Raw genomic sequence first — 21,687 nt, 5'->3', positions numbered from 1 at the left:
GGAAGGCTGAGGCAGAAGGATCTCTGGAGCCCAGCAGGTCGAGGCTGCGGTGGCTGGGAGAGGCCACTGCACTCCAGTCTGGGCGACAGAGTGAGACTCCTACTCAGAAAAAAAAAAAAGAATTCCCTGGGATTGCACAGTCCACGGTGATCTGTCTCTTGCGCCAACAGTGTTTGGACGGAACAGACCCGGGGACTCCCTCTCTTCCAGCCTCTCACTGCTCTCTCATCCCCTCTCCACTGGCAGCCTCTGAGACCATCTTCTCGGCCCCTCCTGTTTCTGGGATCAACGACCACCATTTTTGTGGTTAGCTCCTTCTTGCTGACTAACCATGAGCTCCCAGGTTCGCCAGGATCATTCCACCTGGTGGAGGTGGAGGCAGCCATCCACTGCATGGTCAGTTTGCATCTGTGGGCCTTCTACAGCTACCTCTCTCTGGGCTTCTATTTAGACCGTGACGATGTGGCTCTGGAAGGCTCTGGAAGACGTGGGTCACTCCCTCTGTGAACTGGCGAAGGAGAAGTGTGAGGGCACTCAGCGACTCTTGGAGATGCAAAACCAGCATGGCGGCTGCGCCCTCTTCCAGGACATCCAGAAGCCCTCTCAAGATGAGTGGGGGAAAACCCTGGATGCCACAGAAGCTGCTGTGACCTTGGAGAAGAAACTGAACCAAGCCCTTTTGAACCTTCATGCCCTGGGATCTACAGACCCCCATCTCTGTGACTTCCTGGAGAACCCCTTCCTACAGGAAGAAGTGAAACTCATCAAGAAGATGGGCGACCACCTGACCGACCTTCGCAGGCTGGGGGTGCTGAACCTGGGCTGCGTGAACATCTCTCCGAAAGGCTTACCCTCAAGCACGACTAGGAGCCCAGCGGCCTCTGGGGGGGGGCCCTCCAAAGCATCAGGGATTCTTCTGCTTGAGCCTCCCCCTCCAGCCACTAGGCAGCTTTTTAACTACACTGGAGCCCTCTCCCAAGTCCTGGACCAAATGAAAATAAAGCTTTTTGCAGAAAAAAAAAAAAAAAAAAGAATTCCCTGGGATGGCTTGTTAAAATGCAGAGTTCTAACCTTCACCCCGCAGAGAAGCTTGCTCTGTGGATCCGAGGTATGGACAGGAAACTGCATTGTTTAACAAGTATCTCTTGGACCAGAAAACAGTCAGCAGGGAGGGGCCCCGGACTGGGAGTCAAGAGACCTGGTTCTCCACTCGCTGGGGTGGGCTTCCATGGATACTCCCTAAGACTGAGCACACAGGGCACCGTCCTGGGAAGACAGCAGGGGACAAGAATGCTGGCATCCCTGGTGCTTGGCAGTTCACACTCCAGCGAGCACATTTGGGAGGTGACAGGATTAGATTTTTAGAGGTTGCTGGCTGTGGCCAGTGGGCTGACGCCAGGGAACAGTGACATTTTGCTTGCCTGAATAGCGTCTACTCATGTTTTTAGGCTGTTTAGCCAACATATACAAATAGGGAGATTTCAAGCAATAATATGATTTTTGGCATTTCTTGAAAAGCCAGAAGATCGGGTGACCCTGGGATTGGGTCACGGCCTGGCCAAGATAAGCTGGAGTTGAGCCAGGCCTGCCCTGGCTTGGTCCACTGAAGTCCCCACCACTCCCAATTGTCTTCCACCCCACCTGCTCACTTCCAGGCTGTTTTGCCCCTGTGGGCATGTGAGAATGCAGCCTCTGGACTCCATGGTGTCCCTCCCTGCTTTGGCTTTGAGACAGGACGTTTTTCCAGCTGCACTTGACCCACATTTGGACACTGCACTGCTCTACATCCTCTTTCCGTTCTCTCTTGGTTCCCTTCCCTCAGCTGTGTGCTTTGCTCCCAGAGATAACTGTGGGATGTGGAAGGACCTCGGGCTCTGGAGTTAGAGACCTCTGGGCTCCGAAACCAACCCGCCATTCCTCACTGAGTGACCTTGGGCAAGTCAGGTAAACTCTTTGTGACATATCCTCAGTTTTCATATTTGTAAAATAGAATGACTGCTTATCACCCACTCCTGCTATGTCCTTCCTTCCAGAGGGAGCATCCGTTAAGGGACATGCTAGGCCCGTTCCCAGCCCTGTCTTCCCCAGGGAGGAGGGAGTGACTATAACTGGTGAACTTGGAGCGAAGTCATTGCCATGTGCAGCCCTGCTCCTTCCTCCCCTTCTCTTTGGGGATCTGCCCACCTGCAGAGAACTGCCAGCTCTCTGTGCTCTTCTGTGTCCCAGGGTTGACAGGGGCCAGCTATCTCTGCTAGGCCATGCTGGATCTGAGGGATGGTGGCCAGCAGTCTGGGAGCGAGTGGGTTTATCTAATTCTGGGGTTCAGTATTAGGAAACCACAGACCTACACTATGTCTTCCCAAATCAGCTTCACCAATAGTAAAGAAGCTATTTGAAATTCACCTGCTAAGGCTGTCAGTCTCCCACTGTGTTCTGCACAGGGGCTGGGAAGAGGGGTACTCTTCACAGAGTTCACTCAGACCCCCTTCAAGTAGTAGTTCCTTCGGTGGCTGTTGTGACGGGGTAGCACTTGGCACATAGTAGGTGCTCAATAAACAGCAATTGTTATTTTCAAAGATCTTACTCATCCTGTATAGCTACAGACTCAGACACAGGGAAGCAGAGACCAGGAGGGGCTAAAGAGAGGAGAGCGGGGTGGATGTGGGGGTGTGCATGGGGGATGGGTGTAAAGGAACACAAAGAAATAGATGAGGAGGAGGGTAAAGCATCCTGGAGAAGGCTTCACTTGAAAATAGCCTTCTAGGGCCTTAGAAGTGGATGCAAATCGCATGCAAATCCGCACGCATATTTATGAGTGGCCCTCCCCGGGAAGTCTGCCTGGATGTGACCCTGGGGGGAAATCTGGGTGGAGGTCACTGAATTCCAGGGAGTCTGCGGTCAGAACCTGGGAGGACAGTTGGCTGGGAAGCTGGCTCGGGGAAGGGTAGGAGGACAGAATGGAGGGGCAGACCTGGTGGGGTGGGCAGGGTGGGGCTGGGATCTAGGGCAGGCGTGGGGGAGAAGGCCACTCAGGATGGGCACAGGGACCCTGTGGGAGGTGGAGGGAGACAGTGAAGGTGCCAGGCTGCTTCCAGCCACACGCATTGCGGTCCCAGAGGCCTCATAGCTTTGCCCTCCTGCAGCTGCGCCCCAGGACCTGCGCCCACTGCCGGCCAGGCGATGGTGCCACCCCTCCAGGGCTCCCGCTCTGCTCCCTGCCATCCATTCTCTGTTGCTCAGTGTGGGACACGCACAGGCCCTGGCCCTGGCATCAGACAGGCCTCGGCTCACTTCCAGCCATGTGACTGTGGCCAGTTACGACGAAGCCTCAGTTTCCTCCTCTGTAAGATGGGTCGATAGCAGTCTCTCCTCACAGAACTCCTGGGAAGACGGTGTGAGATGAGGCCAGCAAGGGCCTGGGCAGACTCCCTGGACCTGTTCCATACCCTTGGCAGCCCGGCTGGGTGATCCGTGTACGTGCTGCTTTCTTTCGTCCCAACGAGCTCCCGAGGTGTAGATGCCATTATCACTCCCAATGCGTTGATGAGGGTGCTGAGGCCCAAAGAGGCAGGAGAGCCAGGACAGGGCCAACTTTGCACTCGGCCGGTGCTGTTTGACGCTCTGCCGCCTCCGCCTCTGACAGTAGAGTTTGTGGGTCTCTGGGACGGGCAGTCTCTTCATTTAATCATGAAATGAAATCCAGAGAGGTTGAGAACTTGTCTGAGGTCACACAGCGAGTTAGAGGCAGAGCTGGAACTAGACCAAGGGTCCCCCCTGAGGGTCCCGCTCTGTTTCTTGCTTTTTATCCAAGACCCACCCTCCCAGGCAGCCCTGCCTGAGCTCGGTTGGGGGGCGCTGGTTCCCCTTCTCTGAGCACAAGAGGATCTCCAGCCTGAGGCACGTCTTGTGGCACTGATTGCATGGGGTGGCTGCGAGGTGCCTCTGGGGTCACTTGGAGTTCTTACCCCCTCAGCTGGGCCTTCCGGGGGAGTGCGGCCTGTGGGGGGGGACTTTAGGGGGCTTCCTGCCTCTGTCTGCCCTCCTCCTCTCCCCTCTCCCCCACCCCCTCCAGGCTTCCCTACTCCTGCTCATCAGCGTCCCTTCCCCTTTCCCGGCTCCAAGGCTGTCAGTGTTTGGGGGAGATTATGCAGTGTTGACATTGGAATATGAATTAGGCAAGACCGGCAGCCAAATATTGGAATTAGGGAAAGCGGGAGCCCAGGCTGGAAGCCAAGAGTGGTTGGAACATCTGTGTCTTGGCTGTTCCAGATGCCTGACCCAGCCGCCCACCTGAAAACAGCTCGTCCCAGAGCCACAGACAAGCTTGGATGCAGCCAAGCTTTGGTCCTTGACTTGCCAGCCGAGGCCACGGCTAAGAGTCCTGGGGAACTTGGCCTCATCAGCTTGCTTTATTCCAGGGCCCCAGAGGAGGCAGATCCTTCTGTTGTGATTTCATGGACAGAGACAAGACTCTGCCGGGGGATGTACCCTTCATTTAATTGTCTGAAATTCTGCCTTTAGTGCTTTGTTTCTGACCGTCAGGTCAGTGCTTGCCAAAAACGCGTTCCACAAAACTCAAGTTCTGCAGACAGTTCATAGGCTTTCTGCAAAGGGAGGTTCCATGGCCACATGTTTGAGAAATGTGTTAAGAGCTACTGCAGGACTTCTCAGGGCCTTAAATAATGTCATAGACATGAGTGAGTCATGAAAAGGGGAGAGACAGCATTTGCAGTATTTCCCTGAACTTGCTTAACAGGGATCCTTGTTTTAATGTAGTATCTTTTGGGGACCAGTGTTAACCGATCTAACAGTGGTCTCGCAGCTGCATGGGGCTGGCATGAAGTGAGCACTCAATACATATGGGTAGGGTCTGAATCTCTCAGGGCCTGTTTTCTGCATCCGTAAAATGGAACAGCAGCACCCGCCCTGGGTGTTTATCACAAGTCAAATGAAAAGACATTGTGTGTAGGGTAAGTTATAAGCTAAATTTGCTGCACATATTTCGGGAATAATTAAGATCAGCCTTGGCCGGGCTCGGTGACCCAGTCTGTAATCCCAGCACTTTGGGAGGCTGAGGCCAGTGGATTGCCTGAGCCCGTGAGTTTGAGACCAGCCCCGGCAACTTGGCGAGAACTCGTCTCTACAATACATCAAAAAAAAAAAAAAAAAAAAAAAAATTAGCTAGGCGTGGTGGCAAGCGCCTGTAGTTCCCGCCACTTGGAAGACTGAAGTGGAAGGATTGCCGGAGCCCAGCGGGTCGAGGCTGTGGTGGCCGGGAGCATGCCAGTGGACTCCAGTCTGGGCAACAGAGTGAGATCTCAACTCAAAAAAAAAAAAAAAAAAAAAGATCAGCCCTGCCTCGTCTTTTAACTAACCTGGTAAATGCAGACACACTGAGAGCTTTTGTGATGATGTACCTTGGGTGTCCCCTCTTTCCTCTCCATGTTTAAGGTACTGTTTCTCCAGCCTTGTCACATGGGATTGCTAAGGGCCAGCTCACGGCCAGCTCACTGAGTGGCAGGACAGAAAGGCCCTAGATTCCAGGGCCCCGGACTCCTGAGCCCAGTGCTCGGCTTGTCCCAGCACTGTCATGGGGCCGGTGTGGGACAAGGCACCAGAGGCAGGTGGCAGAGGCACTTCCTAGACCAGCTCCTGGGGGCGCCCATCCCCGGTCGCCCCTCCCAAGTATCCCAGCACTGCTCCAAGCTCCCTGAATGCAGCCACATCTAGTCTGGATCCTGAATCACTCCCCCCAAGGAGGCTGGGGTTAGACTGTGACCGCTGCCATCCAGATATCAAAGGGTGTCACCTCTCTCCTTCCTGCAGGGGCTTTTTGGGCAACAGCCTCGCCTTTGCCCACCTCCCTCAGTTGGGGATTGTCTGAATTAAGGGGTCAAAAAAGTCATCAATCCCTTGGCCTAGAAGCCCTCACTTCCCCTACCTGGGCCTCAGTTTCCCCATCTGTAGTCCAAGACGCCCCATCCAGCTCCAGAATGTGAGTCTATGGATTTGGAAACATGCACTCCTGCCCATCCTACTTACTAATACTTCCTGTAATACCCTCTCTTCCTGTCTGCTCCCCGATGAGATCCTCATCCTATCACCCGTGGCGACTCCAGCAACTTCCTATGGTGTCTCCCGGCCTCTGGTTCAAGTCCGCCTGGAGAGATTTGTTTAGGTTCTGCTGTCCTTGCTTTTTCTTCTTTTTTTTCACAGTAGGGACAAGGGCTCGCTGTGTTGCCCAGGCTGTCTTGAACTCCTGGGCTCAAGTGCTCCTCCTGCCTCAGTCTCTCAGAGTGCTGGGATTATAGGGGTGAGCCACCACACTCGGTCCCTTTCCCGACTTTCAAACTTGGAATGACTTCCTGCTGCTCTTGGGAAAGTTCTGTGTCCGTTTCTGTACCTCTGCCACAGATGCCATTTGGAATTTCCTAGAACACCCAAAGCTTTTTGCTTCTCAGTCTTTGCTCCTGCCATCTATCAGCCTAAATGCCTTCCCCTTCTGTTGCTGGGATTTTATGCAACTGTGAGAACTGGCTTCTTCCCACTCACCTTTCTTTTGGTCCCCTTCCTTAGTGCTCCTGCTGTAAGTGCCTCTCTGCTGAGGTCTTTTGCGGTGCGTTGTAACCAGACATGTACTCAATTTTCATCCCCACAAATCTATTTACAGTACCAATCATCCCCAATATTTAGCAGTTTCCTTAAGTTATAAAAATAATGTGCACTCTTGAAACATATTCAAATGGCTCAAAAGTAAAAGTGAAATGTCCACACTTTCTAGCCCTATTAGTCAGTTCCACTACTCCTGGGTCATTCCTTCTAGAACAGTTTCTTATGTTTTACCACCGTATGTGTTTATATATTCAACATATGTAAGTGTATCACAACTTATTTAACTAGCCTCCATCATGGGACACCTAGGTTGCTTCTTATTCTTTTTTTGAGCCATGGTCTTACTCTGTCTCCCAGGCTGGAGTGCATCAAAGCCTCTGGGGCTTAAACAATCCTCTCTCTTTAGCCTCCTGGTAGCTGGCACTACAGGCCTATGTCACCAGACCCGGCTAATTTTTTTAATTTTTTGTAGTGACGAGGTCTTCACTCTGTTATCTAGGTTTTGTTTCCTATTCTTTATTGCTCTAAATAATGTTGCAGTGATCACCTTCAAAGTCAGATATTTCTGCAGACAGAGTCTTAGAACTGGGATTGCTGGGTCACAGATTGTATGCACCTGCCATTTTTAATGGATGCCGCCAAACTGTCTTCAGAAAAGGTTGAACTATGTACTTCTCCCAGCAACAGTCTTGCGCTGATCTGTAAATGTCTGTCTCCCACCTTGAAAGCAGGGTCTGGGTCTTATTTATTGTGGTGACCCTGGCACATAGTAGGCTCAGTAATTGCTTGGCGAGAGAAACTATGGGTTGCCAAGCCTTGGTGCTCTGTTTTCTCAGAAAAGCAGAAGACCTTCTGTCCCTAAAATGTCTGTGAAGCCAGTTGCAAGACCAGGAGGCCTTGACCTCTTCCCTTTGGTGCTCCGGACTACAAAGAATCCTGAAGAGTCCTGGGTACTTTCTTTATTAAGTGGGGTAGGTGCTTGGTTTTTGTCTTCAAAGCTGGCCTGGAAGATCTGGGTTGCCATAGCAACTCTTGAGCAGGGCTGAGGTTTCCCCTTCCCTCCATGTTGGGAGCCCCGGTTGCCATGACAACCAGTCGGCCCACTCCTCTACCCAACCCCTGCCATGGGGCTCCCGCTTCCTTCTGGAGGCTTCAAGGGTTCTCAGTCTGGGACAACCCTGAAGTACCTTGACCTAGGTACACTGGGACCCTTTGGAGAAGAGATCTGAGTGGCACCACTCCTGAGGAGGGTGGCAGCAGAAGGCAGCAAGGCCACTGGGAAAGGAAGAGGGCCTAGGTGGAGGAAGGGTGAGGGTCTTGCTCTGTCAGAGCCCAACTGGGTCACTGTTGCCTGGAGATCAGAGAAGGAAGCAGGTTCCCCCGAGGTCCCGGGGTGGTGTTTCGGGGATCAGCAAGATACACAAGGCTGTGTGGCCAAGCATTCTTCCCCCACACTCCCTGTTTTAGATGGCAGGGCAGTGGGCACCGCTGTCCAGCCCTCAGAGGGTATCCACCCTGGAAGCAAGCAGAAGACCGGGGCCAGGAGGCAACCCCAGGGCCCTGCCGAGAGCTCCTTTGATGTTCGTCACAGTCCTCTTCAGATGCCCAGAATACAGGCCAGAGGAGGTGACACTTGGTGCGCTCATGAACACAACTGAATATTCTGTGGCCAAATCAAAGGAGTTCATCTGAGGATGCTGTTGGCACCTGGAAGGCAGCGCTAAAGGGAAAAGGTAGGGCCCACGATGCTATGTGTATGTTGATGGCAGCTATATGATGCCAGAGTGGACTTGGAGACTGGAATTTGGAGAAATGTAATATAATTGCACACTGTTTTCTCCCACACTGTTTTCTCCCTCAGCGTTTCACCATCTCTGTGAATGGTCTTGCTGCCTCTTCTGATGGCTTCTGATCCCAACCCATCAACATGGGATTCAAGCCAGACTCCCTCCTCTGCCCTCATGCCCCGTTCCTATTAGTCACACGTCTTGTTGGTTCCACCTCCGAGGTAGCTGGCATGAGTATTCCCCCTCACGTCCCAACTGTGTTGCAGTGATGGGCCCCCACCTCCACGCTGCTGGCAGGGGCAGGTATGGTCTTGTGAACCCTAACCCTCATGCTCCCCATTTGCTCCAGGATTAAGGACATGCTTCTTGGTCCACTGAAGGCCTTTCTAGGCTTCTCCTCCTTGAACCTTGCTTCCAGCCATGCAGACCCCAGGTGCTTTTTATTCCCCTATGACTGTGAAACACACTGCTCCCTCTGCCAGAAACGCCCTCCCCTGCCTGATCTGCCCGGGTAATGCCTATCCTCCCCTTTGAGGTTTTGTGCAAGACTTTCCATGATGGTGGAAGAGGTTTCGACTCCATTCTCCTCCTGAAAACTGTGCAGAAACCACAGAACAGCAGGAACAGGAGTCTGAACTCCATCTTTCTATTCCCACATCTCAATGCATGAGGGGAGAAAGCTGCCAGGGGAGAATCAGTGGCTCAGCCAAGAGGAGGGAGAGCAGACTCCATGCTTACGGGTGGGAAGGCATGGGAGGAAGCCAGCTGACTTCCTCTGCAGAAACCCAGAAAAGGTCAGGGATCAGAGGCAGCAGGGGTCACAGGAAGTGGATTAGACATAGGACCTGAAAATGGGTGGGGGCAGTTTGAAAGTCTCTACCTCCAACATGTGCAGACAGGTGACTGTCTCTCTTACTCCTATGAGAGACCAAAGGTTCTGGTCTCAGGGATGCCAAGTGTGAAGAAGGGTGGGGCTGTGGTGTCCTACTGAAGGCAGGGGGATCAAGTCTGTATATAAACTAATGAGACTCCCAGCCCCACCCACCCACCTAACTCCACGGTGCTAGAATCAAGCTTATAGCTGCACCCTGCCTGAACTCCACAAAGATAAAGAAGTATGTTTTCTCTGAGGAATTAAACAACGCTAAAGAAATGTCCAGCTGGGTGCAGTGGCTCATGCCTATAATCCCAGCACTTTGGGAGGCGGAAGCGAGAGGATTGCTTGAGCCCAGTGTCTGAGACCAGCCTGGGCAACATGACGAGACCTCATCTCTACAAAAAAAATCAAAAAATTAGCCAGGCTTGGTGGTACAGGCCTGTGGTTCCAGCTACTTGGAAGGCTGAGGTGGAAGATCATCTGAACCCAGCAGGTCAACCTGGGCGACAGAGTGAGACTTCCACTGAAAAAAAAAAAAAGAAATGACTGACAAATGCTTATACTTAGGGCTCTAGCAGATAAGCTTATGGGAGCAACTGATTATTCTAATGTCAAACTCAGGCACTTAATGCTTCCAGCAGGCCCAGTGGTGGCCAACTCTTTTTTTTTTTTTTCCTCTTTTATTTATTTATTTATTTATTATAAAGATGTGGGGTACAATTCAGGGTTAGGTATACATTGATCATGCAGGTACCCGGAGGAACTCAAATTATTCTATGAAAAAGATACCTGCACACATAAGTTTGTTGCAGCTCTATTTACAATAGCAAAAACATGAAATCACTGTGTTGCCCATCGAAACTGGACTGGATCAAAAAAAGGTGGTACATATACACAATGGAATATTATGCAGCCATAAAGAAGGACAAGTATATGAACTTTGCAGCAAATTGGGTGACAAACTTTTTTTTTTTTTTTGAGTTGAAGTCTCACTCTGTCGCCCAGACTGGAGTGCAGTGGCCGCTCCCGGCCACCACAGCCTCGACCTGCTGGGCTCCGGCGATCCTTCCGCCTCAGCCTTCCGAGTAGCTGGAACTACAGGCGCGCACTACCACGCCCGGCTCATTTTTTGATTTATTGTAGAGATGAGGTCTTAAACGTGAACACACAGCCAAGGCTCACTGACATCTGAGAGGCACTTTCCCTTATTATTCCCGGAGGGAAATTTGAACCAAAAGGAAATGGAGATTGTGTGGGGAGGATATAAGGCTAAAGAAACCACAACTGAGATCCTCAGAGAGATACAAGAACATATTGCGCCCAAGAGAAAAATAACCGAGTGAAATAAAAAAGGAATGATTGAAAGTAAAAATCCTGATGGCAAAAGTTTGAAAAAATATCAAGAGTTGGAAGATGAAGTCAAGGAACTTCTTCAGGAAATATAACTGAGAGAGATAAGAGGTAAGCCAGAGGAGAAATAGGAGAAAGCATAGGAAATTAGGGATCAATCCAGAAGATCCAACATCCAACTGACAGGAGTCCCAGAAATGGAGAGAGGAGGAAATGAAATTGTCGAGGAAATAATGTGAGAAAAATTTCTAGGATTAAAGGACATGAGTTTCTAGATGGGAAGCTCCACCAAGTATCCCACTCAATCAGTGAAAAAAATACCCACATCCAACTCATCATCGTGACCTTTCAGATACAGGGATCAAGAGACGTTCTGGAAAGTTTCTGGAGAGAATAGCCTGGGACTAGGATGAGATCAGTGAGGACTTGCCTTGTGAATAAAATTTAAGGGGGCACCAAATAACTCAGTGATTAAGATTTTAAAATGTAATGCAATTTTAAAAAATAAAAAATAATGCAAATACCCCACAATGAACAAAATGGCAACATTTAAGCAAAGACACTACTCAATAATCTATCACAGAAACAAAGAACAGAGTGCCTTATGTTCTCACTCATAAGCGGACCTTGAGCAGTTATCATAATAGTATAAGAAAGGGATTGACAGTAGTGGGAAACTGTCAGGGGAGGGGAGGTGGGAATGGCAGTTGAGGGAAACTGCTAGAGGAGGGAGGGGCATACCTCATCAACAAGGGTACCTGCATAATCAACATTTGTATACCTAACCCTGAATTGTATCCCACATCTTTATTAAAAAAAAAAAAAAAGAAGTAAAGACATGCTCCAGCAGGAATGGGATCTGGGTGAGGCAAGTGAGATGGAGCTGAGTTGGTGCAGGTTCAGATCTTGTCTTTACTCAAATTTGCTATTTTGATGGCTAATTTTAGGGGGCACTCTCTTAAATATTTGCAGCTCAGGCTGGTGTTTCACTCACAGTATTCTAGTCCCAACCCTGCACATGAAGCATCCAAGCATTGGGAAGAATTGTGACATTAAGCTTCTCAACGACTACATTGGAAATTGAAAGGCAACAACGACTTTAAAAATTCTAACTGAAAATGTTTTCCCACCTAGAATTTTACATCACCCAGACCTTCAATGAAACATGATAGGGAAATGAAGACCTTTGTAGACATCCCAAGTCATACCAAGTAACTTGCCCCCCACAAATCTTTTCTCAGGAAACTACTGAAGGATGTGTTCAGTTTAAACAAGGGAGCCAGCCGGGCTCAGTGGCTCAGCCTGTAATCCCGTACTTTGGGAGGCTGAGGTGAGTGGATTGCCTGAGCCCGCGGGTTCGAGACCCGCCTGGGCAACTTGGCGAGACCTCATCTCTACAATAAATCAAAAAATTAGCCGGGTGTGGTAGCGCATGCCTGTAGTTCCAGCTACTGGAAGGCTGAAGCGGAAGGATCGCTGGAGCCCAGCAGGCCGAGGCTGTGGTGGCCGGGAGTGGCCACTGCACTCCAGTCTGGGTGACAGAGTGAGACTCCAACTCAAAAAAAAATTAAAAAATAGACAAGGGAGCCAAGAAAGAAGTCATGTCCAGGAACAGGGACTCTGACAGGAGAGAGGGAAGGGAGTTCCTTGGGTAATGGCTCAGGAAATACTTTAGAGGGGGATGGTTAAGCTTTGGGCTCAGGAAGCAAGCAGACCAGAGAAGCAGGAAGTCAGGAGGTGCTTGGGGTGAGGGAGTTTGCCCCCAGGAAAATAAATCAGACTAATAAATTATCTGACAGTTTTGGTCTTGTGGAAAATTATAGTGAGACCATGAGAGATTTAATCATTTTTTTTTTTTTTTTTTTGCAAAACTAACAAAACTAAGTTGATGAAAAATGAGGTATTTATTAACAGAAAGAACAAAAAGGAAAGGAAATAAGATCACAGTCTACTACTTGGCCCAGGAATAAAATATATCTGTGTACTCATAAAAGTGAAAACATAGAATATGGATTTTAAAAAATTAAGATAGTATTTTGGGAGCATGGTGGGGGTGGCGGGTGGGGAAGAGGGAATGAAAGAAAAAATTCACCTCTGACCACACTAAGACATTGATCTCAAGGCGAAGATGATGACTCAGGAGATTGAAGAATAAGGTATTATTTAGAAATGAAGAGATGACTAACAGAAAAAATAGCTTTGGAGGGACAAGGTAGGGATGATAGGTGGGAAACAGGAGACTGCTATTTCAGTTATAAGTCTTTTGGGGCACTATTTGGCTTTTCAAAAGATTTTCAGCTAATACTTTTATTAAAATAAAAAAATTATTGAAAACTAAATTTAGCTTATAGTCTCTCCTCTATGAGGGAAGACTTACCCCTACCCTGGTGTTCTGACTCTTCCCTCTGTGGGCAACTTGATCACTGGGCTTATGTCCCCAGCATTGAGTGAATGCCTTGTAGGTGTGTTTTTAAAAATAAAGTTTTTACATGTTCAGAATAAAAAAAAAAAACCACAAACTTTTTTTTTTTTTTTTTTTAGTTAGAGTCTCACTCTGTTGCCCAGACTGGAGTATAGTGGCACACTCCCAGCCACTGCAGCCTCGACCTGCTGGGCTCAGGTGGTCTTTCCGCCTCAGCCTTCCAAGGAGCTGGAATTACAGGCACGCGCTACCACACCCGGCTAATTTTTTTTTTTTTTAATTGTAGAGATGCGGTCTTGTCAAGTTGCCTGGGTGGGTCTTGACTCCTCAGGCTCAGGCAATCCACTCGCCTCGGCCTCCCAAAGTGCTGGGATTACAGACTGAGCCACCGAGCTCGACCATCCCACAAACTTTTGAAGAGATTGAACTGGGAAAGCCATGCTAACATTAAGGGATATTTGTCTTTTGTCTTTCACTGGCTGTCACAAGTGATAATGACTTTTTTCCTCCCATTTTCGAGGGTCAGGTGGGGTTGGTTGAGGTCATGGAGTAGACAGGAACAGGGTGGGATTCAGAGACAGACACACCTGGGCTCCTATACTTTCTCTGATACTCAGTAGTTGTGGGTTCCAGGCAAGTTATTTAACCTCCCTGGACTTCAGTTTCCTTGTCTGAACAGTGGGGATAACAACAAGAAAAATCCTCCAAAACTCTGGAGAGTCGTCGTCAAGGATTCAGAAAAATTTCAAGGAAGGGCCTAGCACACAGTAGGTGCCAGTTAAATGGTGAATTGTCTTCTTCAGCTGCAAGATGTTCAGTGACAGCAGCCCTTCCCCTTGACTATTTCCTGAATTCCTGTCCTTATGGAAACTTCTGGGGAGCTCTGGCTCCTACTTCCAACACCACTGGACACCTAACTCTGTGTGGGCACACAGTGTATTAGCAGAGAAGCTCCTAGCACCACACTTTCAGGGACATCTGAGTAATTCCATTTTGGTATCTGTGCTGAGAGGGTTTCAGCGGCTTTGCCTGGTTTCTAAACAAAATTTATTTAGGTGGGAAAGATTCAACTTGAGGTTTCCATGATTTTCACAAGAACTTTAAATACCCCAATGTGCAGTTTCCTTCTTTCTCTAATGAAAAACTGGGTTGGTTAGGAGAAAAGAAACTTAATTTGCTGCTGTTGCCTATGGATCTTTTGCTTCCCTCGCTCCGTCTTCCTGGCCGCCGCCTCCTGCCTCCCCCGCTGCTTCTCCCACCCCGGCAGTCCTCAGCTGGCCTCTGTCCACCGCTCCCTCCGTGGGAACGGCTCCGAATTCACCAAGGTCCTCCCGGTGCCTGCGTCCAGAGACCTTGTGCAACTTCCTTCTTTAGTCTGATTTAACCCCCCTTTCTTGAAACATTCTCCTATTCTGGCTTTTGGGCACAGAAGAAGCCTACTTGTTTTATTATAATTAAAAATTTTGTCTTTACTGTCAATTCTGTGATCACTCCCTAAGGTTCAGTCCTTTTTTCAAAAAAACAAAAACAAAAACCTGTATTACCTTTGTTATTTAATGGTCATTAAGGACATTTAATGGCCTTAATGACCACCCCTGTGTCAACGATTACTTTAACTCCCTATTCCATTCCAGGCTCCAGGGGATTATGTTCCCTGCGATGTCTTGAAGTTACCTCACCGCCAAGACAGCCTCAACCCTCTGTCCCTCCCCCTCCCTCCCCCCAACTTCTAACACCTCGCCTTGGTCGGTGGGCTTGAAACCCTGGAGTCATCCTTTGCTCGTCTCCCCCTGCATGCTGTCCCCCATCATGGCCAGCCTATACCCTCTGATCTAATCCCAGTGGCCTCCACATGCCCCCAAACATGTGGTCACTCTTCTGTTATGCCTGGAACATCTGGGAGGACACATTGTCGCAGTCACATTTTTCAGAATGAGAGTCTTAGTGTTCACCGATTATACATTCACTCAGAGTTCAAGGGTGGTGCATAGCATCCTTTGTGTCATCGCGTCACCCACCAGTTCCCCAAACCCCAGCCACAGACAGCATAGACACACTGCTGTGCAGAAGACCTGTCCTTCTTGGGATCGACTTGATTAGAGGTGTGTGGGGGGAGGCCGTGCTTTGAGGCTCAGCCCCTCCTAAGATCCTTGGCTCCACGCTGCAGGGGAGGTGTTAGAGCCTTAAGAATTGAAATTCTCCAAATCTTAGAGCCTGTCTAAGGCAGAGCAACTAATCTCTTGCTTCTCTGATGCATTATTATGCTAACAAAGTTGCTATCTTTTTGCTTAATCTTGCCAAGGAGACTCTCTCTTCAAGGTTGGGGAGGAAAGAACATTCTATCCTGCCAGGCATCTCACATTCATCTGTGCTTATGCTGCTCTGGTCATGGCTCAGGCTAGCTGGTTCTCTCGCATCACTGTGGTCACAATCTACCTCTTCTCCAAGGGAGGGAGGGAGTCTTTTTTGTGCCATGGGCATCATTTGGTATTTTGATGAGGCCTGTAGACTCCTCAAAAGATAATTTTACTTTATTTGCATTTACTTATTTAAGTCAGGGTCTCACTCTGTAGCTCAAGCTGGAATGCAGTGGCACAATTATGGCTCAGTGCAACTTTGACTTCCTGGACTCTGGTGATCCTTCTGGAGTGAGACTCGACTCAAAAAAAAAAAAAAAAAGATTTTGAATACATAAAATATGCAGAATTATGAAAGAAAAAGAAACAGATTGAAAGCAGTCATTAAAATATTTTAAAAACCAAATTTATGATATAGGTATACTGTGTTTTTTTTTTTTTTTTTTTAGTTGGAATCTCACTCTGTCACCCAGGCTGGAGGGCAGTGGCATGCTCCCGGTCACCGCAACCTCAACCTGCTGGGCTCTGGCGATCCTTTCGCCTCAGCCTTCCAAGTAGCCAGAACTACAGGTGAGCGCTACCATGCCAGGCTAATTTTTGATTTATTGTAGAGACGAGGTCTCGCCAAGTTGCCCGAGTGGGTCTCAAACCCGTGGGCTCAGGCAATAGTGTCGCCTCACCTCCCAAAGTGTTGGGATTACAGGCTGAGCCACCGAGCCGGGCCTGTGCTTCTTTATTAGCTCATTAAAAAAGACTATAATTTCAAAGTACTGTAGTGATGAAAATAAATGATATTTTGGTCTTTTTTTCAATCTGCAATATTATATGTGATAAGAAGATGTCTGTTATGTCTACTTCTGTAGTTTGTTGTTTGCATTTACAAGGAAGGAAATGCTAAGTTTCAGTTAGAGATTAGTGAATTAAAGATGTACATTTTTCCTCACCCAAGTACATAGGCTCCTGAATTCTATTCGTGAATTCTGAGTTTTTAACTGTGGATCCCAGTTGAGAACTTTAACCCTTGCTTCCTTAATTAAACCCTCCTTGACTATTTCTGTTTGAGTTTTCATGCATGCTGGTAAACTCTTGTAACTTTCATTCACTAATTCATCTAACAAACATTTATCAAGAGTGCTCATATTGGTGCAAGTCACTGTGCCAGTTTGGAAGTCCACTAATAATAAGCAAGAATCAGTTTTTATCAGCAATGGACAGACGTATTCTCATCCAACCTTAACCCCAAACACAGCACCAAAAACATATGAGAGAGCTTTAAACAAAGAATTGAAGTATCCCCAGAAGCAGAAGTTAACATTTCAACTTGGTAAGGAGATGGACGAGGGAAAGGTTTCATGAGGAAGCTGGCATTTGAGCTTGGTCTTGTAGAGGGAGCAGGATATAAACAATTTCCATGGTTTAATGAGATCTTGCTGGTATTTTTCCTTTATCTGACTTGCCACAAATAAATATGGAGCTCCCAGCAGTTAAGGATCACATCTTAATATATCTTTTGTATTTCCCAGAAACTATTACAGGACTGAGCATGGGCATTCAACATATGCTTATTGATTAATAGTGTTTTTTTTTTTTTTTAGAGTTTCTGTATCAGTTAGTTATTGCTGTGTAATGAACCACCCCAAACCCAGTGGCAACAATCTGCTATTTCCCATGGATCTCTGGGTAATTCTGTTGACCTGGGCCAGGACTGGCTGTTCTCCATTGGGCTCTGTGGTCACTGGCAGATTGACCGAGGCTGGCCAGTCTAGGATGGCAGTGGTTGGGGTGATTTGGTTCTCTTCTACTGGCTTTTTAAATTTGGGTTTGCATCAACTTTGCTGTTGTTCCATTGGCCAAAGCAAGTCACGGGACCAAGCCAGAGTCTTCATGGGAAGACAGTATCTAGGGGCAAGAATGCAGGGAGTTATAAAAAAATTTGGAGCTGGGCTCGGTGGCTCAGCCTGTAATCCCGCACCTTTGGGAAGCTGAGGTGAGTGGATCGCCTGAGCCCGTGGGTTCGAGACCCGCCTTGGCAGCGAGACCTCATCTCTACAATAAATCAAAAAATCAGCCGGGTGTGGTAGCGTGCGCCTGTAATTCCGGCTACTCGGAAGGCTGAGGCGGAAGGATCGCCGGAGCCCAGCAGGTTTAGGCTGTGCCCGGCCACTGCACTCCAGTCTGGGCGACAGAGTGAGACTCCAACTCAAAAAAAAAAAAAAAAAAAAAAAATTTGGCCATGACTGTAATTAACTTACCACAGTTTTCACAATTAAACTGTCAGCCTCAAAATCTCTCATGAAATTGAACAGATCTAAATCAATAGATAATTGTGTAAGTGAAATAGTTAAAGTGTAGGGTGGAGATTTATAAATTCAACTAGTGATGGGTCTCATCCTCTAGCTACATCCTAAGCGTTTGAAGAAGGTTATCCACAGAGGTTGGCTGGGCCATCCTTTTATTATTATTCTTTAACCGGGATGCAAACTCATTGTCTTTTCATGTTTGACGTTCCATCAGTTAAGCATCCCACACAATTTTTCATAGAGATGTTTTCTTTCCCCCTGAGAACATATGCAACAATCCAGAACACACTTTCCCTGGTACTTGAGTCTAAGTTGCTATAAATATCAGACATTCTGTCAGCAGCTGAGGGTCACAGCTCAAGTTTCCTGAATCAACATCGCTTGCCCCTCTGCCTTGAGTTGTGTCAGTCAGAGGCAGCAGCTGGGCAGGCAAAGTGAAATGCTGACTGCAGGTCAGCAGACATGTTTTCTGAATAACAGAGCAAAGCGTATATGTGGGGCGGGGGTGGTGGGTGGCCAAGTTTCTCCACGATGGTAGTGTAGAGCTTGGCGTGTGGGTTCACGCAGACCTAAGTTTGAATCCTGACTCACCTTTTATGGGCCATGTGACCTCTCAGTTCCAATTTTCCCTTCTCTATAAAAATGGAGGAAACATGCAGACCTCTCAGTTTGTGTTGGGGATTAAATGAGTTGCTGTGTTTATAAGCTAAGAGCTCAATAAGTGTTTGGTGTCATTTCTTACAGATGAAAAAAAAAATCTGAATGCAGTTGTCGGTACTTGGAATATGGTTCTCTGCTAGTTTGGAAAAGAGGACCTAGGAGGCTTGCCTTCTAACCCTCACCTTGACACTGACTAGAGGACTGGGTCTTTGTTTCCTCCTCTGTTGAAAAAAGTGATTGATACTGTCCTGTGCAGAATTCACAGCCTTGTTTTGACAATCAAATGGCACACTGCACAGAAAGTTCCTTTGCAAAAGTAACTTTAGATCTCCTTGAACAAAGACTGCATGATCTCACTTATGGGTGGAATCTAAAAAAGTCTTAGGAGCAGCGAGTAGAACGATGGCTGCCAGTGGCTGGAGGGTGGGGAGATGGGGAGATGTTGGTCAAGGGGAACAAAGTTTCAGATATGCAGGACGAATGCATTCTGGAAATCTAATGGAGAGACTACAGTTAGTAATACTGTCTTGTGTACTTGAAGTTTGCTAAGAGAGTAGATCTTCAATTGTTCTCACACAAAAACGGTGACTATGTGAGGTGACAGAGATGTAAAGTACTCAGCTTGATTGTGGTAATCATTTTGTGCTGTCTACACATATCAAAACATTACACTGTATACCTTAAATATATGCATTTTTTCATCAGTTGCGTCCAAAAGCGGGGAGCAGCACTCGATTCTGATTGGTCTGTATATCTGATACCTTGGCACTTCTGGACATCATATTCTTTTGTTTCTGGTCTGATTCTACTCTTCTTTAGTCCCAAGATGCTGCCTGTCCAAATCCAGCCTCTCACACAGTGGACCAAGTCCATTTTGAAGCCTGTCATCTTCCGCCTATCTGTACGTCTCTGAACTTTCCAGTGTCCATGGAATATACTCTGCTAACATGTGTGTCAGCATTTTTCTTCTTGAGTGCACTCTGTGTTTTTCTTAAAAACTGATCTTGCACAGGGTGCAGTGTCTCACGCCTGTAACCCCTGCACTTTGGGAGGTGGAGGCCAGAGGAGTGCCGGAGCCCAGAGGTTCAAGACCAGCCTGGGCAACTTTGAGAGACCCCCATCTCTACAATAAATCAAAAAATTAGTCAGGCATGGTGGTGCACATCAGTAGTTCCAGCTACTTGGAAGGCTGAGGCGGAAGGATCGCCTGAGCCCAGCAGGTCAAAGCTGCAGTGGCCGTGAGCATGCCACTGCACTCCAGCCTGGGGAACAGAGCAAGACTCCAAATTAAAAAAGAAAAACAAAACAAAAACATTGACCTGGCTGGAACAGTAGTTTGATCATATAATCCCAGCTCCTCAAAAGACTGAGGTTGGAAAAACTGCTTGAGCCCAGGAGCTCAAGACTAGCCTGGACAACACGGCAAGACCCCCATCTCTTAAAAACAAAACAAAACAACTGACCTGAATTAATATAGAACATGTGGTTTGAAGGCCTGTTTTTGCTTTAAGTATGTTTATAGTGGTCATATTTTCAGTTATGTTGAACCATAAAAGCAATGTTTTAAGTCTGGTAAAAATAAAAAATAAAATCTCCTTGAAGGCATTTGAGGCAGTGCTGTTGGTCAGGTTTCTCCCATGAGAGATTTTTACGGAGTACTTACTTACTCTGCACCACACCGGGGCTGCTCCTGTTGTCAGTGGCAGCACCGAGGAGAAATTAAAATTACAAGAGTGTTTTCTTCCAGATGTTGTTGCTATAGGCTCAAGGTGCTCTTTTAACTGGGACATCAGGCTTTCTTGAAATACACAAGAATTCTAGAAACATGACATTGTGCCTGATTCGTTGCTTACACTTGCCACTGACTCATTCTCTCCTTGATAGGCTCTTCAACAGTAACTTTATTACATCATTTACTTATTGTTTTTTCCTTGATTTATTCTCTTTCTACAATTCTTGTTTATCATCTCAGTGACTAGACCATCTCATCTCTGAGATGTGTGTAAGATCTTCAGGACTATAGAAATGGGATCTTTTTCATGTATCTTCATTAATGTGTACATAGACCCCCAGGCTTGTGTACTTGAAATACATCGGCAGGAAGAATACCTTTTGCTTTGCTAGTGTTTCACTCAGCTTATCTTATTTAATGATCTCAACCACTCTTCAAAATAGATATGACCTTGTTTTAAAAAAATGCAGGAACAGAGGTTCTGAGCGCGGACTGTAACTTGACGAAGGTCATGTGGTAGACTGCAAAAATGGTCCCAAATCTTCATCCTTCCCTGTACCCATGCCCTGTGACATTGATCTTGATGTCCTTCTCTGACTCTGGGCTCAACAATGGAACTTTCTCTGGCCAGTGGGATAATGGCAAATATGTAAGCAAAAGCTTGAGAAATCTTTGTGCAATCAATTGTGTTTGTCTTCTCTCTTGCACCGATACAGAGACCCTCTAATGTCTGTCCATATTGTCACAGCCCCTAGAGAAGGGCATGGCCAGGGCGCAAGCGCTCCTATACATTCCTGAATAATATTCCTGGGAGCTAATAAAATATTCCTGGGAGCTTCTCCTTATCTCCTATGCATTCCCAGTAAGTAGCTTCAGGGGATCCTGTAGCCTACACCCCATCAATTGAAAGATGCAAATCTCTTTTGACTTCCATTTTCTGAGTGGTTATAAGTTTGAATATAGTATCAATGTAATTGTAAGCCTTGTGAATTATATAACTTTTGTATCGATGTAATCGTAAACTTTGTGATTTGTATAACTTTTGTATAATGCATGATGTCTTAGACCCTTTACTCTACTATGACCACTATAAACATACTTAAAGCAAGCTTGATTGACACTTCTGGTGAGTCCTACTGATAAAAGTTATGAGATACCTCTGGTACCTGGCACTAGGAAGTCTGGACAGAAAAACATCACTATCAATAAATGAAGCTGAAACTCAAGTTCTATACAATGCTCTGCTGGTCACATGGCTAATGTACGGGGACTGACAACTCTGAACTATCAAAGTAAACTGTAAAAGCCTAGAGGGTGAGCAGAATCATTTTGAAAGACCTTGAGCCGGGCTCGGTGGCTCAGCCTGTAATCCCGTGCCTTGGGAGGCTGAGGTGAGTGGATTGCCTGAGCCCGCGGTTAGAGACCCGCCTGGGCAACTTGGCCAGACCTCATCTCTACAATTAAAAAAAAAAAAAAAATCAGCCGGGCGTGGTAGCGCGCACCTGTAGTTCCAGCTACCTGGAAGGCTGAGGTGGAAGGATCACTGGAGCCCAGCAGGTCAAGGCTGTGGTGGCCGGGAGTGCACTCCAG

The 21,687-nt window shown here is 47.5% G+C and overlaps 1 pseudogene; it reads left to right on the top strand.

Annotated features, from left to right (window-relative positions):
* The first annotated feature begins 331 nt into the window (after positions 1-331).
* On the top strand, positions 332-867 carry LOC103252011 (annotated as a pseudogene).
* Positions 868-21,687: the final 20,820 nt, after the last annotated feature.

Source organism: Carlito syrichta, unplaced genomic scaffold (genome assembly GCF_000164805.1).
Source record: "Carlito syrichta isolate Samal-C Ts95f unplaced genomic scaffold, Tarsius_syrichta-2.0.1 Scaffold61241, whole genome shotgun sequence".
Taxonomy (NCBI): Eukaryota; Metazoa; Chordata; class Mammalia; order Primates; family Tarsiidae; genus Carlito; species Carlito syrichta.
This window is presented reverse-complemented; position numbering and strand designations above follow the sequence as displayed.